This window comes from Bombus vosnesenskii, unplaced genomic scaffold (assembly GCF_011952255.1).
Source record: "Bombus vosnesenskii isolate JDL3184/JDL3185 unplaced genomic scaffold, Bvos_JDL3184-5_v1.1 scf7180000013272, whole genome shotgun sequence".
NCBI classification, from domain to species: domain Eukaryota; kingdom Metazoa; phylum Arthropoda; class Insecta; order Hymenoptera; family Apidae; genus Bombus; species Bombus vosnesenskii.
Window position 1 is genome coordinate 2,184,697 of NW_022882930.1, and position 23,333 is coordinate 2,208,029.

Sequence of the window (23,333 nt, forward strand, 5' to 3'; positions counted from 1 at the left end):
TGGAATATTTCGTTCGCACGGTTTCATTTCAATTAACGTTCCCTCGTCCCATGGGGTTTGGTATCGTCTTGTATATATGTACATATATATAGACGCACAGGCACACATACAGTTCTAGTCAGTCTATTTCGATGTCTCACCGATAATTGCGACGCGGTAACTCGAACGAGTTAGCGGCTCCTTAAGGGATGGATTTCGAAACCGGTTTCGCATTATCCGCCATTCTCACCCTGAGGCGCTGTTCTGTAAGTTCAACCGGGTTTTTATTTTCCATGGTGCGAAGGGGTGGTCAAGGAGACGAGCCGATCGATTTCAATGGCCGCGTTAATTTTGAACGACGGTTGATCGCAACATTCCTCGACCGGTCCTTCTAATTTGAATAAATTAACCAACCCTTTCTCGAGCAAGGAATCTTTTACCGCGCGTGTAATTGATTCTTTCGTAGAGCTTCGTTGCCGCTTTATATTTGCGAAATTTTTCGTTCAAAAATAATTGTATTTCATTTATTCATCAGAGATCTATTCAAAGTATATCCGATATAATTCCATTTTCTGGTTAATTTGCGTGAAACTTCCCAGTCTATTCGTAAGACATATAAGATTACCAAATATACGTTTATACGTGTTAATAATTTCTATCAATGTCTATTATCTTCGCAGACTTCGTATATTCCTGCATATAATCATGCTGACAAACTGTTCAGATTATTCTCTTAGCCGGTAACAGATCGGTCGGAAGCGTGAAATATTCAGAAAGCGTTGAGCCAATTTTCTGGGACATCCTCTGAACGATCGGTTAATCGCGTCGGAAAGGAATGAGATTTTGGAAGCGAACGGAAGCTGTGACTCCGACGATCGGCAACAGAGTCGCGCATCTGGCAACTAGTTACCAATCTATTCCTGTGCAGGCATCAACGGGGCAACCAGCGGCGCATACCGGCCTGTCACAATGCAAACGGTGCATACACCCGTGGATTTCAAGTGCACGTACACGGGCTCGTGGTGATTCGAAATCATTTCTAATACAGTAATTGCCCCCGAGCGGTGCAACTGGCACGGATTCAGATCGCGTTCGTCAGTTGACTGCCTCTCGTTCACAGCCACCTGATTTATACATTCCGTTTTCATCCCGCGTCCTCGTTTTGCGATACCGCGGAATCTTCGCGATTCGTCCAACACGTCGCGATGGTTCGAAAGGATCGCGAAATTTTCACATCAATTTCGTTCCTCGAATCCTGTTAATTGGTAGGACAGTTGGCCTCTTTTATTTGTCTTTATCGATCATTGCTGGATTGTACGCGTAGATATGTATTATTTTCATATTTACATTTTTCGATAAAATGTTTGCGTGGAATAAAGTTGACTTTAGTAAGAATTATAGATATCGTTAATTATTGAAAATTGGTAAATAATTATGATCGTGTTTTTTTTATATTTCAATTGCGTAGCTAGTGTTTGATACAGAAAAAAGGTGAATCCACTTTTTTTTGTAAAAATTAATTTTCTGTCTACCACCAAACCTTTTTTCTTTCAAAATTCCTTAAAACGAACTTTAAATTACAAAATATTTCATACGTTTCAAATACCAGAGTAAATATATTCGTACATGCTATATTGGATTAAATGTTTGTTCTCGCGTTAAATGTCATGTAAAACACATATAGCAGTCATTAGCAACTACTATGCTCGTTAATTTTGCATATTCTTGATAAAATCCTTACGTTAAAGCAAAATATACACGAAATAAAATAGATATACTTCTCTTTAACATTCAAGTACCGCTGCAATTCCAACAAATCCAACTCGCTGAACACAAATTATAAGCCATTCTCAGCCAAGTTCTGGCTACTAGTAGTCACTAAAACAAAAAGAAACAACTTCTATTCCCCATCGAGGAAGCAACGTTCGGTAGAAAACAAACGGGGAGAGAAAACCAGGGAAGAAGTCGATCCCCGAACGTCGGCGTTCTAACCCCGCGAAACTCGTTCTAAGCCCAGCAGACGCTCGGCACCCCCGACTACCCTCCTCGTCCAGCTTTCTCGTTTTTTTTACTGCAGTGCACGAGGTCTAAGAAACACGACTTCGCCGGAGTCGCACACTAGCCTCAACCGTGTAATTATGCCGCGCAGTGATTGGCGTGGTTCGTGGAACAGAGGGTGGAAGCGTGGCTAAGCACGAGGGTAGCACAGTGTGGCTGTGGCAAAGTAGAAGAAAGAGAAAGAGGGAGGAAGGCGGAGAAATTCTAGAGGGAGGGAGAGAGAGAGAGAGAGAGAAAGAGAGAGAAAGAGGGCCAGGAGGTGGTTGTGGGGCAGAGAGGTGGGTTTTTAGCTCGAATTCATTAGAAGTAAAAATCGATAGGCGACGCTCTCGCTGCCTCCGCCGGCAACGTTTCGCTTGGTAAAAAGAATGTGAGAGCACCGCCACCCCCTTTCAACCGCCCTCTTTCTCTCGGCTACACCGTTCTCTCGCACCCTCGTTGTTCTCTGTCCTCCTCTAAAAGCCACCCCTCACACTCTGCCGCTTCTTTTTTCCCGCATGCTTGTGGCTATCCTGGCTCCTTCTGCAAGACGATACTCGGTGCTCGAAAAGAGAAGAACCAACGGCGACGGAATTTTATCGCGCGTTAGCTGTCTCGCGAGTTACAAGCTTTCTTCGACTTGATATTTTTTTTTCCTTGTTTACTCAACGTTTTCTCAAATGTGGAAAGTTGCGGTGCAAGCGTTTATTTTCATAACGAAGAAACGGGCGAAGGAGATGGATCTATGTGTTCGATGTTTTGGTGCTAAACCGAGGTTGGAATCTTGCCTTCCGGGAATGATGCATCAAAGGATAGTTTTGCGTTTCATTTTAAGCAGGTGTGTCAAATTTCTAGTACAAACGTGGATTAATCCGTTCGCTACAACCTCCACGGAACCGAAAGATTACTTTTTATACAGATTGGAACAGTTCCTGTTATTACAAAAATCTAAATCAGCTGCTTACCTCTCCAAGTAACTCGTCAATTGCCAACGTCATTTAGCTTACATCACGTCGTCCATCAAGCCATACTTAATGACAATAATAAATCATCATCGGAACGCAATTTATTATGATAATTCATACCTCTGCCAAGATTCCAATATCCCGTAATTTTAACACGAAGGTCGAAGAAATTCGTTTACATGTTCGACCAAACATGAACCATTGTCTTTCGTTCGGTACATGCGACTCCATTACAGATACATGTCACAATAAACGTCGAAATTATTCATCACTGGTGGCATATTCCATATTAATAGGGATCCGAAACGGGCTACGCAACTCGACTATATCGTCCGGCGATCGGTTAAACGCGTTTACTTAGAACGAAGAACGATGATATCTTTCGTAACTTCTGGCCACAGAGCGCAAGCTTGACAGTTATGCAAAGTACATCGGGGCTGACCTTGGTGTCAGAGAATATCGATCGATCACGATCGGGCGCGTCGATCTTCGACGTGGCTGTTGCTACGGGTGATCGATCTTTGCACGCCGCCCTACTCTTTTCCGCTGGTTCCTCTCTCTTCCTCGCTCCTTCTCACTTGTTCTCAATTTTCTCGACTCCTCTTTGTCGCTCTCTGTCATTGTTTTTCTGGGTCACCCTATAAACACTGTGTGGCGGGTGTACGAAAAATGGAAGAGGTGGAAAGAGAGAGAGAGAGAGAGCGAGAGAGGGGGGGGGTGGGACGATAGGGAGACGACTGCGGTGAAGAAGTGGTCGGGAGGAACGCGGGGTAAAAGGGGGTGGGCCAAATTAACGGTAACCACTTCGGCTTGGTCATTAGGGAAAAACTTTCTTTCCACTGGCGCCAACCAATCCGACCCCAAGGATCCACGGACCTGAGAGAATTTTCAATCGAATCGCAATCCTCGAAACGCTTTCGCCCTCGTTTTCGCGTAACGAGGACGCGTCCAACCCTTCGCTTCTCGCACCGTCCCATCGTCTCGCGCGCGCAACCACCCCGCCACCTACGAATCCTCTGTCCGTTGTTTCTTCCCCGAAATACGCAATTCCAATTCCACTCGAAAGAAATGCGGGGATGATTGAAGAACGAGAAGCCACCCGAGAGTTTGGTATAGTGCATCGATGGATGTTAGAGGAGCTTTTTCTCGAGATAGAAATATTTGTTTTTCATTTTTTATTATACTAATGGTATATATTTCTTATTATACTAATGGTATCCGTTTGTAGGAATTCTTCGTATATAAATTCCAATTTATGTACATTCGTTCTAATTTATACGTACATAATGGTCAAGAAGAAAGTTAATCATCTTGAAATATAGACTAAAATTTAAAATATAAAATAAATAAATAATTTGATACATCGATGATATCGTAGCCCGAATTTTGTTAATTTCTTTCTACTAAGATACATTCTGTAAAACTATGAGAAACATAAATACTCGTAGACAAATCTTCCAAGATCCAAACGACGAAATTCTTAATTGAACCGTAAGATCGGCGAAACATTAATTCTTTCCACTACGAGAGGATGATTCTCGAAAACATCTCGAAAAAAAGAAAAGAAAAAGTAAGATCGAGAAAACTGTTCTAGTTGGCCTAGGATTCCTCGACTGAATGTCCTCCTTTGATGAACCCACATCGGCTCCATCCGCGTCTTTCCTTCTCTTAATTACGGTCCCCGGAGGATGGGGTAGAAAGAGGGGAGGGACGGTGGCAGCTATTAACGTCCAACGATCGAAGGAAGGAACGCGCGCGAAAGCCAAAGGGGTGCAGGACGTGGAGCGTTTAGGGGGTGGTGTGGTGTAAGAAACGGAAAGGGGATGGGGATGTGGTTGATCGGTGGACGAAGAGAGAAGAAGCAAGTCGGTACTTTTATGTATTCTATACTCAACGTGTGTGGTTTCACCGATCGAGAATAGCCCCGCGACCATGAGGGTAGCTAGTTGGAGAAGGGTGAGGCGAAACAGAGGGGATATTGTTGGAAGCATCGGTGGTTGGCGGGGATAATTAGACGCGGCGAGAAAGAGACGAAAAGGCTGGTTCAGCGAGAAGGAAAAAGAGAAAGAAAACGCGACTTCTGGGTAAAGCGGCGCCAGATAAGACTTAATATTTGATCGTGAGCCCACCCTTGCTTCGCTCTGACTCAACCCATACACACGTATACATACACACACGTATATACAGACAAGCGTTTGTAGCACGACTCACACCCCGATCCTTCGCGATCGATCTGCACCCCTTCCTGACCACCCCCTCACTCTCGACACCGTCCTCTCTGTGTACGAGCAACTATCAGGGGCAAATCTGTTGACACTACCGGCCGGAACCTTGTTTCCGATTTCCGTGGGATCGCTGATCGCTTCTGTGGAGATCCGCCTGTGAACGTCCTTCGCTCGGTCGGCGCGACCATCCCTGACGTCAGTGACGCTTGATTAACGCGCACGTGTCCTGCACTATTTCCTCCAGTTCGATATTGCCGTGTGTTCCGACGAAGGTCGCACTTCACGTGCCCTTCCGCCGACAATTTCGATCATTATCACCGACTAATTTAGCTAAGATTTCGCCAGATCGCGTCAATTCGCCAGATCGCGTTATTCACGATTGTCACGACGATCACGACTTTGAATCTTTGGATTTGATTGAACGATTTGATTATGATTAGTTGATATATGGCTTTTGTGTTTGGCACAACACGATTCTCGTACTTTTTTAAACGCGGTTTCAGACGATGATTCGTTAAAATTGATGTGTAGGTTAATCCTTAGAGTGCTGAATACTCGCGGCCTATGCGGTCCGTACATACGGCACGCGGCCAGAGTTGACCATCGCTGTGGACGGAGTACTTTTTCGCTAGACTGAACTCTGTCGATTGACTATTCAAAGCGCAAATCGTAATAAGTTATAGTAATTCTTTTGCACGAGATTAGATGATTCAAGGGCGTTATTTTTTAGTATTAATTATTTATTATAAACATTGAAATTTACAATAAACTAGAATTTGGGTAATAAACTAGAAAACAATAAACTAGAAAACTAAATTTAGTAAATATAACACAAGTTAATAATTCAGTTGTGTGTGAAAAATTTCAAAACAATCGCATTTTCTGCATTCGTATCGCGTGTCGCTCCTTCTCTTATTTTTCACACAAAAAACACATTTTCTTCTTGATAATTTTATTGTGCCGGCACGATTAGGGCATTTTGATGAAACATGCATATCAATTAAACGAAATGGTAAATCCTCAGACTTTCTCTTTCCTCCTCCTAACATGCTTCTACGTTGGAAATATTTTCGTAAAATGTTTCTTATCAACGCTAAATGAAATTCGCTAAATTTTTGTTTCGAAGCGGTAGATTTTTGTTCTAAAATATATACATTATAAATAAGGAATGCATTTATATTTATCTCACACAAATGTAATAGTATTATTTCTGCATAGGTGTTCGGAAAAATTGACAAACGCATATATACGTCCATAGCACTCTAAGGGTTAAGAAATACGAGTGACATGCGTTGGTGAAAGTTAATTTTAGGTACGTTGCATTTATGAATAACATAAATCGAGTATAGTGTGGCGTATTTGTGGCGGCACTCGACAAGAAATGCGCCATTCGACACTAATTTCAACCGGACGGCGGTAGCGTAGTGGCTAGCGCCTTTGGTTACTAACGTTAGGGACCTGGGTTCGAATCCCAGCGCCTTCACCGTATTCCTATTTTTCCTGCTGTGTAAGCGTAGAGATCATATGAGAAAGCAAAATAGCCGCGTTTAGAGGGTTCTGGTGTTCTTTCTGGCACAATTTTACGATTATGAAGAATATGACATCACGGATAGATTGATTCACTTCGATCTTCCATTGCACTTGGAAAAAGTTTTGAGTAAGTGATTACGGGACGCCACGTCGTTACGCATAAATCTGATATCTGACTGAAAAAAAGGAAGGGATCTGTTTAGATATCTTAAGCACTCTCGTTTACGGAGAAACGTTCTCAAAGATCATGGAACCGTTGATCCCAACGAACAAAGACGCTTAGATTACTCATCAAACAGATGCGAAAACTAATTATAATTTCAGTCAGAGATCAACAGTTCGGAAACACAGGATAAGATTATTGATGCGTATCGTGGCGTCCCGTAATCACTTTACTCAACTTCTTCCAAGCGCAATGGAAAATCGAAGAGAATCAGTCTATCCGTAAAGTCTCACATTCTTCATAATCGCAAAATTGTCCCAGAAAGAACCCACAACCCTCTACGCGGCTATTGCTCTCTCATACGATCTTCACACTCACGCTGCAAGAAAAAAAGGACTACGCGGGCGCTGGGATTGGAACTCGTGTCCCAAACGTTCGTAACCTAAGGCGCGCTAACCACTGCGCTACCGTCGTTTTATTAATGTTAATGTCGAATAACGGTATTTGTTGTCGAGTGCCGCCCCACGTATTTTTAGAATATAGATTGTGGGTGTTTATAGAACCGAGTATAAGGCGAAGTTAAATTAATATTGTAGTGTCGATTATTGTGACGCGAGAAAGGGACAGAGAGGTCTTACTCGAAAGTTTATTCGCAGGAAAAATTTCGTTTGTTTTCCTCAGATTCTAAGTATTGCAATGAATAAAGAAAAGGATACGATTGATCGTTGGAATTATCAGAGGTATGTGAATTTGCTACGAGTGAAAGAGTCGTATCGAGGCTTTAAAGTTTTAATTTGCAAAGCTTCGAAGCTGAACCAAAATGGACATGTATATTTTAACATGCGTTGTTAATGTCAAACTCACAGAGTAAAGTATTGAATAATTAAAAACATTTCAACCATACATTTCGTTTTACTTACGTTTTGCAGACAATGAAACCGAATCGATTATGGTATGATGATTTAATCTCAATTTAATTTCAATTTAAGCATTGAATTCCACGATTGCTTGGATTATCCTGTCGTAAATTTAATTTGTATTTAATCAAAAGTAAATCGTCTATAAATAAAGGCAAAGTTAAAATCTAAATGCTTTGTCGTAATAAATGATAGAAGAAACGATGCTCGAAAGTTTTAGAAATAACGTTTCACATCTTTTATTGTCTTCTTTGTTGTCTTTAGGGCGTTTCAAGTTTCCAGAGTGATCAAAGTTTTCCAAAAAGGGACTGTTTCTTCGGTTGGAAAGGAACAAAGAAGCTATATCTGGCTAGTTTCTTTTAAAGTCTATTCTTTTATGGCGAATGGAGTAGAAAATCGCTAGAAGGATGTTTAACGCTGTTGAGACATTCCACGGTGCGAGTTCAACAACTATTTATCGCTTTTGTCTTTGTTGTTTCGTGGTCGTCGTGAGGTCACGAAATTGATTATGTACATAATGTAAATAGATTTCGTGACTTCGAATGCGTTTGTTCCATTGCGATCATTTTATCGGGGACATCGCACTTCATAAAACAGCAGCGTGTAGCTGCTACTTCCGAGAAGTCGAGTCGATTTAACTTAGGCCAACGGATTAATTATTCTAATAACTGTGGCAAAAAATTTGTCGCTAATTCGTGGAACTTTGATAGAAAATACGTATAACTATTTTGGTTTGATAATTATTTTCAAAGATTCAAAAATTCGCTATAAGAAGATTTTCAGCTGCAATAACTATCGCGATATTCTTTACGTTATACCATTAAAATGTGAATAGTTTATATTTAATTTACTTTGTCTTCTTATATCGGGCCGAATAGAATATATACGAGTATGTATACTCCAACTCCTCCCATTTCCCCATCGTACACACCACTTAAAGCTATAAAATGGCTATCTCTAATAACGATCATGGAAAAAGTTGTAAAGCAACAGACTAATTAGTCCTATAACTTTATTGGTCATATTTTTCGACACCATTAATTCTACCGCGAAAGCCAGTGTCTTAAACACTTGAGCACCAAACGAGACTCTAACACACCAATAAAACTTCCAACTATTGACAGAATCAACGAAACCCGATTTTATTATCTTCGTGTTAATCTCAATTTTAATCCTAAACTCGATGTTCAAGACGTTAATATTCCTTCGTGTAGCGTTTAACAGTCCTATAAATATTTCCATTAATATTCCACAGATATACCCGCTCTAAAGGGACGTAGATATATACGCAACATAAAGCCTATTTAATGAGTAATTTACGTAAACGAAAAAGCTTACGACTAAAAATATCTTACTCGTAATGAAAGGATTCAGCACGACCACGGTTAACATTCATGGGCTCTCAACGCGTAATCCGACGTTAAGACAAATCGAAGGTGCAGCTCGCCTCTGCCTAGCTGAAAGAGCATCGTCCACGAAGATCGTGCAGCGGGTGGCTTCCACGGGTAGTCCCACGGAATTTTCTCGTAGATGCTAGGTGTTGCGGATGCAGGGTGGCCGCGGGGCAACCTGAAAGAAATTTCCATGCCGAGGCGGCGAATCGATTAGACGCCGGTCAACTTCGACCCTGTCGAACCGCAGACTCGATATTCTCTATTCCTCCCTCCCGCTGGCTGTTCGCTCTCTGTTTCTCCCGGGACTCGATTCGAGCGTATAATTATCAGAGGCACGCGAACCCAGGGACCCTCCTCGAGAGGGCCTACGACTTCTCTTCCTCTTGCTCGTAGCTTTACTCTTCGCTGTTTCTCTTTTTCTCTCGGTTCTTTCTTTCGTCCTCTTCTTGTTCTCCGCGCTGAACTACGTGGTTGGCTGACTCGCTAATACTAGGAAGAAAGCTAGACTTACCGCGGGCTTCGCTAGGTTCCTACACGGGCTCGACCCCATGCTGGAGGAGCCACGGTGCCCCATTACCATACGATTTTCATGTTAGCGCCTCCGGGCCCCCAAAGCTGCACGACCGCGCATTATACTTAACCTAAACCAAGCCGTGTGTACGTTCACGTGTACACACGTGAGTTCTACTACGTGGACGGTCTCGTGTGGCCAGGCGCGCTGCTGCGACTGTGTTTCGCCACTCGGGGCGACGCGGACGTTCGCGTAGGTGTAGGTGTGGCAGGACCATGGAATCCCGGCGTGGGTAATTGTACAATGCTGTAAACGGTTTACTTCTGCACATTGGCGTAGTCATGCGGGGTGGAGCAGGCGGCTTCTACTCTGATGTTGTTTCAAATGGATAAATGTTTTGATGGATGTTTCCAAGGATGAACGCTTTCGGCAATCTCGTAGTATCTGATTCCATTCGAGGACGATTTGCAGATGTTAAGTAGATTTTTAATTGATTAAGTGGTAAAAAGAAAATGTTAATTTGACGAGTGGAAGATCGTACGGTGAATGACCGTGTTAATTGAATATTAATTTGATTGTATAATTTGTATAATTTGAGGACTTTGAATGAGATTCGTAGTAAAATCTTAAGAATTATAAGAATATTATTTTATAATATTTGCAGTGTTAAATAACATATTATTCGTCAATGAGTGTAATAAGTTTATAAAATAAAACGAATATTCTATGTTTTCGTCCAGATGAGAGTTTATAACGTAAAAATCATTTTTCTATTTTTTGTAAATATCACAAAATATCTTAAAATTTATAATTCGTAACAGAAGCGCAGATTACACGAATAATTCGGTGAAATCACACGCAGGCATTAAACGAGGCATCGATGAAAGAAAAATCATGAAACGCATTACGTTAATCCGTATGAAAGTCAGTTTGATTAATGTAACACATCCATTGGACGCGGTAGTGACGCGTGAAAATTCCGATCGGAGTTCTGGTCGGCTGCTGTCTCCACTGGCCACCCATACACTCAGCCAAGTGTGACTACGCGTGATTACGTGTGACTGCTGGGAGGCATTTGCAACAATCGCAGGGATGCACTGACAGGCAGCTTTATTTACCTAATTACCGGATTTAACCGGGGAAAATAGTGGTGAATGATACCTCGCGATACTTGAGTTAAGTACGTGTACGCTGGGCGTGTTTTTCGTGCGCGTGTATGCGCGCGTTTATATGTGCGCGATGAATATTAAGCCAAGAGAAGATTAGAGGTTTTCTAACATGTATCTCGTTCCCTTCCCCTTCTATTTCATCGCGCTAACGTTCCTATATCTTTCATTTTACTTTTTCTTTCCCCTTTGTACCGATCCTTCTTTTCGTCCTTTCCATTTTCTTTCTTTTGGAAAGATATTATCGACTCGAAGATCGAGGAACAACGACGTTTCCGACGAATTTGTACACGTGCAATTCCCTATTATTCCTTCGATCCCCTGGCAAAAGCGGAGGTAACAGCGTCGTAAAGGGGTGGGAACAGGGGAAGGGAGTGTTCCGTGTTTAGAATCCGTAAAGCGGCGAGCGTACGCTTGCATGGTGCAAAACTGTAAACGGCGATCGTAAGAGCATACGGAGCTGTCATTACTAGATAATTATTTCCCCATAAAGCAGAAATAACAGTGACGCAGTAAGAGTCCGCGTTAACCTTCAATTAAAAAATTTCAAGTTTGCACGTGGCGTGGCGAGCCTCGACGAGGAGGAGCACTTCATACGATTATTTGGGGTAGCAAAATGCCGAAATTAATCGTTAAAAACGAGAACATAATGGCTGTTGGGAGAAGAAATGAGTAGCTTCGTTCTAACGATCCAGAAAGTCTTGTTTTATTATTGGATTGATATTAATCGGACGTTTCGTTTTATTGATCTCGTTACTTTCTCGATAATTTACATCCATTATTAGCGCACGTTTAACTTTTAATTATCATGTTAAAGAAACTGAAAAGATATACACATATATATTTAATTTCTTTACTTTTTCTGTAGTTGCAGTTAGTGACGTTCGTGACTCTAGTTCCTTGCGACATTTACGAAACGATGATCATGATTGTACTAACCAAATTGAAAATTAATCTGCAAATGTTTATAGAAATTACAAAATGTTTATTGCAAACATATATTTAGTAAAAAATTAATATACAACATGAACAGTCGTTCTAAGGATATAATAAGCGTCAAATATGATCTAGCTGAAATATATATGTAGAGGTTTATGTGTAGGGGATGATTGGTCGGTGAGGTTTAATGGACGAGATTGCTCGTTGTTGAAATCGTCGAATATATTTAAAATGATAAATTAGTATGCAGATAATGTTCGCTAAGACTGTGTATAAGTCGTAAAATAGGATCGCTAATGACTCGTTAATTAGATCGCTGATAATTCGTTGATAACTGGTTGATAACTGATCGACAACTGACTGTAACTCCTTTCCTTGCGATCGCGACCGCTTATTTATACTGGTCGGGGGAGAGTCGGAAAATCCAAATTCGTCTTTGTTCGACGGTTGCACGTGGCGGCGACATTGTTTTGCTCGGAGTTTATTTATTTTTACATTACGTGTATCCTAACGATCTTGATACTCCGAGGCAAAACAACAATGATTTGAATTTTTTCTAACTGGTTTCTAACTCACGTGCCGCTATATATAGCTGTTTATTAATATAATAAATAATTGAACTTTAAATAGTTTTGTGATCTGCGCGAAATATATAATCTCGTCTACTTCTATTAAATATCTTGCAATTTCTATACATATTTTCGGATTTGTCAAACTTTACTAGCATAAATAAGGCAGACAAATTTTATAGCGCAGCTAGTAAAGTTTCATAACGTTACGCACAACACACATAATATATTCATAAAAGATATCTACGAGTGTTCGTGAGCTTGTGTACATGACTTGTTATCAAATGATACAGGATATTCTAATTTTTCCGAACTGTTGAGGTTATTCGGTGTGTAAACAGAGAAAACACGTGGATAAATTGTAAGGTAGAAAAATATATTTAAATAGAAGTGTAATAAGTAAAAATACAATTTGAGCTGGTCCAGATCCGCACGCTAGCTGTGTTACCTAATAACTGAAAACCCCGAAGCCAACGTCGCCTGTCTACTGTTTATGGCCTGACTTCGTCGCAGTCTTTTGTCTACGCGCTGTCGATGGCTTCAGTGCTTGAGAAAATTAAAAAAGACCAGATGTAGAGTTTTCTTAGAAGTGGTAACCACTTCAACACGAACAAATCGTAGAAACATAATCCACGAGTGAAAGTGAATGTAGATTAACGTACATCCACGGTGTTCATTGCACAAAGGATTAATATCGTTCGATTCGTAACTCTCGTGTCGTTGAAACGCTAATTCGGTCTAAAATCGCAGTTAACCCTATTACGTAATTAACCCTATAAAATTCCGAGCTACTACACGGGCCACCCTCGTTTCGAAAGGCGGGGAGCAGAGTGCAAGCCGAGAGGAAAACAAGCGGACAAGGGTGGGATGTCTCGTGTTTAGAATCCGTAAGGCTTCGGGCGTTCGTTTGCACAATGTAAACGGCGATCGCGGAAGCAGCCTGCCCAGCCATTGTTCCACGATTATTTGCCCTCCCTTTTGTTGTCTTCTCTCGCCGGAGTACGGATACACATTGTAGATACGCTGTCGTTACGAAGTTGGCGAAGACGCCATGACACCCGTGAAACTTTAACAAACATTCCTTCCGTACAACGGTTTTATGAGAGGCACGGATAGTAATCGACCACGATGTTTCTGCTCACTGTCGAACGGTCATCTTTTATCGACGTGGATGATGTAAGCGTATCTTGAAATAGAATTATTGGAATTTTCGAGGCTATTAATGTTCTCCAGCGTGTTCTTTTTTTTTTTTTTTTTTTTTTTGGTCGAAGTTTATTGATAGTTGAAGACAGTAAAGAACGAAATTGCTGATATTTCTGGGTAGCTAGTAAATAGTAGCTGGATGGCATTTATGCAATTATCGATATGAATATCTTTGACGTTCGGATATTAGATATTGACGTTCCATGGTAATATTTGATGCATTAAATGTCTATAATTACATCAGTATTTTAAATATAGCGCTTGAAAACTGAGAATTGGGAATGCATTGACTTAATAGGAGTAAAAATGTACATTGTTATGAATATTTTTCAAATTTATTATATATTTGTATTAACTACCACAAATGAGATGCCATATCTGTTATGATTTACGTACTATGAGTTGCCTCTAATAATCATTTACGTTATAATACAGAGGAGTGTCGTATTCTTTAAAAATGCGCGTTTAATATTAATAAAGAGAGAGTCTCCGCAAGTTCATCTTAAACATCATGTACTTGACACTAATTTCTATATGTGTTTTATATTTCTCCGCTTCATTTAAGATTACATATTCCAAGTTTCTCGCTTTTAAAATCAAAGCTAATTTTCTCAACGAGAAAATCGTTATACTAACAACTCATCCCTAATCCTAAAATATTCTGAACCGACTAATCTTGCAATTAATAAATGTCATTCGACTTCCATCCAACTAAAAACTAAAGAAAGTACTTCACAGTGACGAAATCGTCACGAATCTAAAATTCGTCCAAGAATACGGATAGATTGTTTGATTCTGGTTACGTTTGGAGCGTACTTTTGACGTTGTCCGGCCATCGAATGCGCTTCGATACGAGGAAAAACGAGTTCGTCGCGGGGGACTACGTAATCCACGGCAATTTTTCCTGAGCCAGAAGTGGCCGTGTTATACTAGCGACCCTACGACACACGAAGCTGCAAATGTCGCATTGTGGACCAGCCAATAAAGTCGCTCGTTCGCCCACGCGAGCCCCGCTGGACGGTCTCGCGGCGAAGAGAGAAAGAAACGATTGAACACGATCTAGAAGAGGATAACGAAAGCTTAGAAGGGACTATTGGAAACGCGGCTTGTCGTAAATGCCTCGAGTTTGCGTCGTTTCTTTCTATTTCGTTCGGTTTCTTTTCCTCCTATGGGTTCGTTCTTTCTTCTTTAGCTCGGTCGCTCAAAAGACGCAAGGTCGACTCGTGGGTGGCGACGATAATAATTATTGCCTGGGGGTTCGAACGATCGATCGACGATCTCGGATTCGCCGTGCCAAGATCACGGCGATCTCCTTTATTTCTTGTTGGAACGCGGCTTTTATCACCCGACACGACCGAAACGGTCAACGTTTTCACTCGTTCGAGAGAAAAAGAACGCGGCAGGAGGCATATATACAGAATTTTGCATTTAATACCCGCTGTACTTTATGCCGATCAAGAGAACGTTGGTCCTCTCGTCCCTCATGCAGGCGCGAAAGAGATTTTTACGACGGCATAGTTTCCACGGGATGCGCGTTCGATGTTGTTGAATGGCCGGCAATCCGCGAAATGTCTGCGTCCCGCTTGAATCGTAATATTTTTATCGATCGAGCACCGAAGGCACAGTAAAAAGACTATAAACGACGAGGACGCTCGTCCTCCTTTTCGCGGAATTCCACAAATTGTACGCAGCTTGCACGAATTAACCCTAGCTTCTTGATGTTAACGACGCGATTTCTTCGACATGATCGAGTTTTTTACGTAATTACGATTTTAGCGGAAATTATGTGTACAAGTGTTAGAGACTAGTTCATAACATTTTTTCAAAGAGAATTAATAAACTACGGGAAGATTTCTGGAGTATGTTTAACGTTGTTTAAAGAAGTTTGATGTTAAAGTAAGTTCATAGGTGAAAGTGTATGGATTATTTTTGTATCGGAATATCGAAATGTAGTTTTATTCGTGTGTGAGATGTTATCGTTAAATCATAGATGAAACTGTATGATTATATTACTCACCCATGGAATATTTCGCTAAGCAATGTAATCTACATTTGACTAATATGTCAGTCGATAGAATCTTGCAAAGACAAATTTATAGATACACACGCCAGAAACAATTCGAATTAAATTCCATTGTCCAATTTCCAACATTTCCATCGTCGTGTCCATAATCGATAGGCACCGGACGTGTTAATTTATCTTATAATATTCATTTAATCTAAATGTAACAGACATATTCCGTTCCCTTAACCATATAAACATCAACTTCGTCAAATGCTCAACCATCGTGACAACCAACTAAATTATTCCACTCGCATTCTCCTTCACCGCACTTCTCATCCATTTACCTATAAAAGAGAAACATCGTGCACAACTCACCATCTCCCAGTTTCTTAATTTATAAGATCGTCAAGCTTATCTCGCAGGAAACATCCCATACGTTCTCTTCGCAGAAATATCAGTAAATTTCCGAGCAATCTCCCGGACACACATTAGCGTATCTTAACGATAAGAAGCATTCTCTTGGACAAACCTCTGGAAACGTAGTCTCTGTTCGTAGGAACAGGGAAAAAACGAGAAACACGTCAATCGTTGCTGGATCGTCGGGGGCGGAGGCAGTACCCGAGGCGAGCGTAACTTACCGGGTAATTTGTCGGAGGTACACGTGAAAAATCGTGATAGCTAATCGATTCCTGGCTGGACGTCGATCGAATGTCCTGCGAATCGTCCTGTCCCGTGGGCAGCGCGCGTCTTCCACTCCCGGACGATCTTGGATCGCGCAATAACCGTCGATCGATACCCGTGCGATCCCGCCTCGGTGAAACGACCGATCGTTCGCTAACTCGTCGAGACGATGGCGATTTTTTATCGCGTTAACGAAGTTCCACGGACGAAGATCGCCGCGCGACGATAGTAATAATCGTCGTGTGTACGAGCGATCGATCGGTCGTTCGCTGTGTCTCCGCACGTTTTACGCGGCCCTCGATCAGTCGATCGTTCTCCGCGGCCTGCGTCCGATCGACTTTTACTCCGTCGTTGGTGACGCGTATGGAAACTCGTGGGTGACAATGACAATAATTGTAGGCTCGTACGCGCGTCCTAAACGCGTCGTGTCCCCTCGTCGATGCCTCGAGACTCGAGGTTCGTTCGTCGTGCAACAGCAAGACCACGGGTTCGTGGGTGACAATAACGATTCCAACAGGTTTATACGGGGGATTCGTTGCGATCCATGTACTTTAACGCCGTTTTATTCGCGTGATTTCATGTCACGATGGTCCCGCTAGATCGTCGGTTCAATGACGAAGCTGCGTAGCGACTGGAACGGAACGGGTCCAGTCTTAGAGGGGAGGTTTTATGGAAGTGATTTGGCAGATTTTCGTATCGATCCAGCGGTTGCCTTTATTTCAAGAGCGTGACGTCATTTTGAGAAAAGATGATTTGGAGTTTGATGATTATACTCGATAAGTTGCGAGAAGATGCGATCAGATTGGAAAGTGTAAGAGGTGATTAGAGAAATCTGTTTTGTTTGATAATTTTGATACAATCCTGCTATTAATATTTCATACTCCAATTAACGAATGCCACGCTTTGTTCTACTATACCTAACTACCTGAAATATAACACAATTATGTAATATTTAACTGTACAGAAATTCGCGAAACAAAAAATATAATTATGCTAAGAAGGAAACCCGAAACTTCGTCCTTACGCTTTTCCTCCATCGCTACACTTTCAACCTTTAAATTTTCTCAGCCTCCATCCACCATCAAATAAATTTATTCAGACGATGGCAACGCGCGCAGCGTTCGACCCGTTGATCCGCTCGTTCGACTCGCCTCGAGTAACGTCTGGTATCAGACCGAGATTTATTCCGGCACGCGCGGAAATAAAAAAGAAAGTAAAATGATGCAAATCAGAGGAGGGCTCGCCAGGAACGAGGAGAACGAAATTCGGTCGCGTGTGCTCGATGATCCCGTTTCCAGCACGCTCTGTGTCGCAAAGTCTAGCGCGCGCTCGAGATCAAACTCGAGGGTGAGGAACGTTATTCAAATTTGACTCGTGGAGATTAGAATTAGAATCGACGATTTTTGGACACGTGCCTGTGCGCATCGACGATCGTTCGAACGGGGAAACAGAAACGTCTGAGAAGAAAATATTCAAATTTTTTCCGGGTAGAAGACACGAGCCGGAAGTGGTGCTTTGTGGCCTGCCATGATTTATTTGCATGAGGCGACGGATACGGCACACCGGTGCAGCCTCCCTGGATTATAATTAAAATCGGGAACACGAGGCTGGAACGTGCGATCGGAATTTATTTCCATGTTTAAGTCGGACCAAAAGGCAATTCGAAGGCAGCTATATGTTTGATTAGGTGGTTCACGCTTTCCACTAGGATCTCGACGTTCGATGACTCGCTTTGATGGGGTAGAATGACTTGCGGGTAACTGTCGAGTGTGAATACGTTTAGGTCAAAAGTTTAAATAGAATTTGTAAACGTGAGACGAATGTTTGGTGATGTTTGTGATAGTGTAACTGCTTGAAGGATTGAAAGGAAAGAAATTTGATAGGAATTAGAAGGATGTATATAAAAATACACGTTGATCCGAATGTGCTGAAAATATATTTCTATCGCATTTTGTTTTAAATATTTCTTACGAGTGTGTAAAGACTATCACAAGAACGATACTGTTTTCCTTGTAGGTGGAAGCGTTAGTGGGATATTAAGGCTGCTTTCGATTCTTAAATGGAAGGCTTACAGGGCGAGTTGAACGATCTACAACACAAGGTACGTACCTAAATCAAGATATTCTAATCTTAATCTCCTATCGCCGCGTATTCCTATAAAATAATTTTCAATCTTCGTTCACGCTAAGTATCTCGAAACGTACTTATGTAAATGCGTGATTCGAAGAGTCGTTGTACGAATCGAAGGGTTCGACATGAATCAAGATCGAAAACCGTTTAAAACCGTGGCCGTTACGCGTATCGAAGGAATCGAACGTCTCGTCGTAGCACGTTCCCGACAAAGGCAGCCACGGGGCTTTCATGCGTGCCAAGGACCTTCCGTATGCAAATTTCACTCCTAGATCCATAGCAGCACGCGACCCGCCGCTGCCTCGAATTCACATTCAAATTTCCCGCTGCGAGGCCGCAGCGCGTTTTTTGCATCCTTAATTTCCACGTGAAGCGTGCACTTGTTACTCTCCAAAGGGTAGAAACGGGGAAGGAAAGAGAGAAAGAAAGGAATACCTGACTGGCAATGAAGTAAGGGATTTTTCAGTCTGTTAATGACGATAGAGCAGTCACCCTACGCATCGTTGTTGATTTTCATTCATCGATAATCTACCAGCCAGCAGAAATTTTACCTGAACGATTCATCGAAGGAGTGAGAGAAAAGTTATAGGTGTTAGAATATGTACGTTAGAATTGAATCTGTAAAGGAGAAGGACAACGATGATTAACGTTTTAGGCGATATTTGAATTTTAAACATTTATTTTCGAACGGAAAATTGTTTTTTTATTTTAGCTATTTTTTATTCGAGTAGATGGTAATAGAATAAATGAAGCATTCTAGTAGACATATGTAATTTATGAATTTAAAGTTTGCAAGAATGTCATAAACCGAAGATTTCAATAGACATATTATAGTCTGTCGCTGTTTAAATACTTGTAAAATTCTGTTCAGATATATAATGCATTCCTGTAGAAGATACTGCTACTGTAGAACTTTCGTTCATACGTACTTCAACAAGTATTACACAGATATATAATATATTATGTTCACACAAGCATCTGTGAAAAGATATTTGCTATTTCCTCCTAGTTTCCTCTCAAAGTAATTGAAACATCTTCGTACAACGAAAGTATTTATAAGTATTTGTCTTAACCGTCTTAGTAAAAGCATTCGTAGCTTCTTAAATCTACGTCTTCCACGCCTTTTTGCTACCGGTTCTGTCTACGTCCAGCAGATCGCATACGATCGTCAAGAAGCATGGGAATAAATTCAAAGGGTGATCTCGACAGCATCCCCCTTCAAGCAACCAACAGCAGTTGGAAATCCTCGTTTCTGCTTCCTCGATATAACGAACGGACTATCCGTCTCGGTATTAGTATGCATTCTTGTGAGAGTCAAGCCGGGCCGCAGCTCTGTTTCACCCGGGATTCCCACACCTATGACGATCCGTGCCCTTAATTCCCGGCATTGTCGCCCAGCTGGTCCAGACAGATACACCGAACGAAAAGAGAGCGGAGAGATATACGCGGAGAAGTTGTCACTTTTTCGATTCTTAGGCCAGGTTGACGGTAGGAGAGGGGAGAGGCGGATGAATGCGCGTGGATCGGTTCGTCAGGTCTGCTTACTCCAGGTGAACAGAGCTGTGCTCCAGGGTCCTGAAAGCGAAGGGGCTGCTTCCCTTTTGAGACAATAATAGAAACAGTGGTAGCACCCTTGCCGCGACCCAAATACCTTAAAATACATGATACACGACGAGCCTCTGCTCTATTTCTTCCATTTCCCTCCCTTCGTCCCTTTTGCTCTTATTCTCTGCCTGTTAGTTTGCTAGATTTCTTTCTTTCCTTTTCTCTCCGCCTCGGCTCAACGATACAATTAAAGTACGTTGCGGTCTTTAAAGCTCGAACCATCCCCCTCTTTCATCTCTCCGATCCCTTTTCTTTAGGTGTTGTTCGTTTGTCGTTCGATTTATGTCAGCGAAAGGGGTGAAAGATGAAATCTAGCAGCAGCGTACCCGAATTCTCTACCTGTTCCACCGGGTCTCGATTATTTCTTTCTCCGTTATTATCCTCTTTTTCTTTTCTCTTTTACTCGTTACACCGCGTCTGATCCTCGCTGATCAGCCAATCGATCGAGTCTCTTTATTCCACCGGCATAACCGAATCTTCATCACCCTTCGATTCATCGTTTCCATGGGGTTCGAACGAAACGCTTCCATGTAGATTCTTTGATTTGTGGGATCGGTTAGTCGTTGCCCCACGGCAAGCATAATTCCGTTTGATTATCGTGAATACGTGGCACCCGAATTGAGGTCGAGTGGGCTGGAAATTGTCCCCTCCTCTGTGTCCTAACATCGGTTACCTATTTAGCGGGTTCGATTCCGATGGATCGAGTTTCTGCCTTTTGTGACAAATTTCGAATTATCGTAACGATTTTTGTTTCGCAAGTAGAACATGCGGTTAGTAGTTTCCTTTTTCCTTGAAGAATCAGAACTATTAATCTAGTAATTTTAGTCATTTTGTATTTAACGTGGATGCTAATCAGTGCGGTCTTACCGCATCGTTTAAATATTTTTACTTTTCCCTTTAGATTATAGGTCGTGGACAAATTTTAGAAGTTAATACATATATTATTTTAGCTTTCGCAACGAAAATAAATTGCGTTGATGATTCTCTGGCTAACAAACATTGTTACACCGAACAACTTGTTTCGAAACTTCCAAAGAAAAACTAAGTTCGGTTGTGTTGTATAGCATCAAGGCGTTTTGGCTAGCGGAAAATGAAATATTGCTACTGTTATGCAGCGATTATTTAAAATTATAGCTCATTGTGTAGTAATGTATTACACTGGTCTCTCTAGCAACTGTCACCGTCTCTAACTAAAATAGCATTTCGAATAAACCGTGATTCCTTTCTTTATTTTATCAAAAGCGAAACAAATTTTTCCATTCAGGCACTAATCTTTTTTCTTTAATCGACCAATCGTTGATTTAGATTATTCCATGGGATTAATCACTATTAATTAAAATCGCTATAAATGGACTTTCGTCGTTTTATAAAATATCGATATATATATATATATAATATACATAGCTTGTTTTTCTTTTCCACTATTCAAGTGCTACGTTATACTTTATCGAAATCTAAACCATCTGTTTAGAACGTTCTAGATAAATGGATTCCTTTATAAATAAAATATAGCTTGCATTTGTTTCAAAGCGTAAATTCGTGCAGCTCTACTTATTCTTGGCCACCTAACAGTAGTAAGGTTAATGCATTCGTTATTTCTGACGCAGCCTCGAAAGCCCTCGTTCCAGAACTCGTGGGAAAAGGCAGTCGCGCGCGCCAATCGAAGCGGTGCACATTTTTCGCCACATTCCTCCATAATTCATTTTCGCTCTTCTGTTGGCCTCCCTCCACGTTCATTCTTCGAGCGCGACACGCTCGATTCGCGTTTATTCATTCGAATTCCAGGCAGTTCGCGAGTCTTTACAAGCGACGCGAACTCCTCGCGCTTCGCGTACCTGCCTAAATCGAATTCTATATCTATAAATCACGTGAAAATATACCACGCCCATCAATTCCACTGCGGATTCGTACCGTGACTCGTACTCTGGTGAATTTTGGAACTTTTCCTTCATACATTCGCGGCTGATTGAATTTTTGTTATCTCCGATGCTGAATAATAATTTATTTTTGTACAAAACATAGCTCTAAAATTTGACAAATTTCTCTACCGTACGAAGTGTTATAAAATCTTCTTTTAAGGTTCGCCATTTTATACCTCTGATCGATGAAATTTTTTTATTAAAGGAAAAGAGGTTACGGATCTGTGTCAATCTTTTATTTTCGAAAGGATTAAAATAATTTTATGGACGTTTTGTGTGTGTGTGTGTGGGTTTTATTTTTTCAAGTTATTTTTATAACGAAGATAGAGTGAACAATTAAACTGGGTCGTTTGTTGGCTAGAAAGCTATTCAGAATTAATTTTAATCAGACCGATTTTAATTCCAAGAAATACGTGAGCTATGATGGATTGAAAGAGAAAAGATAAATTGGATTAAAATGCATGCTTGAGACTAAAAATTGCTAAATCGATAGGATTTATTCCAGAATTAGAATTCTTACTTAGGGTAATAAATTAATTTACACGACGGTTGTCTAATTTATCTTAACTATATTCCCAGATAAGACTAGAATTGAGATTCATGAAGGACTTTGATTGTTCCTGAAAAAATTGACTTCCAAGTTTTATGCTTAACCTCGCTTCGTACTGTTAATGACGAGGAAGGTAATTAATTATATCTCTGAATATGCAGCACATATGAGAAAAATGCACAAAATTTGCATATTTTTAAATAAAAAGTTGTAAAAACCAGCGTATCAATACGTAATCTCAGAAAGTGCACATACATTTGCTTTCATTTCAATTCATTAACCATGTTAATAAGCATACTGCTAAAGTAATAACCGAATGAAATGAGGTTTAGAAAAAATAGTCACATGCAATTTTTAAATTATATGGTCTTGTAATACGCAATCTGAATCTTTAATTACGCAAAAATTACTCAGGCAACATTAGTAGTCAGTTTTGCAATAAATAATTTTAATTACCGCGATCTAGTAAAAAATTTTAGAAGATTCGAGATTTGATCAATTGCAAAAATATTTTCACAAACAGATATATCATTAAACGCAAGAGTCGTATTACATCGGATAAATTGTTAAAGTTCAATGATTTCATAAATGAAATTACCAAGTAACTCGAGATCTAAGTTAATACAAAAATTGCAGACGCCTGTGATTCAAATCTTCGCTTCATACTTCGGAGATCCAATTGTAAGTGTAATTCCCAATTCTTTCGTCTCTTGAATCGCCTTTCCTTCAAAGAAAAAATTCGTCCAAATCTTCTGATCCATTTAAATTGTCTTTCATCTACTCCTTCCACTAACTCGACAACACTTACGCTCGTGTTTGTCATAGTACGAATTCACATGGCGGAA

At 40.9% G+C, this 23,333-nt stretch overlaps 1 protein-coding gene across 2 annotated transcripts in view; it reads left to right on the top strand.

Moving 5' to 3' along the window:
* Positions 1-23,333, top strand: part of LOC117231471 (zinc finger homeobox protein 3-like) — a 288,298-nt gene that overhangs the window by 101,021 nt on the left and 163,944 nt on the right. For both annotated transcript variants that reach the window (XM_033489938.1, XM_033489937.1), the window contains exon 4: positions 18,301-18,385. The gene's annotated coding sequence lies outside the window, so the exon portion shown is untranslated. The remainder of the gene's footprint in view (positions 1-18,300; positions 18,386-23,333) is intronic.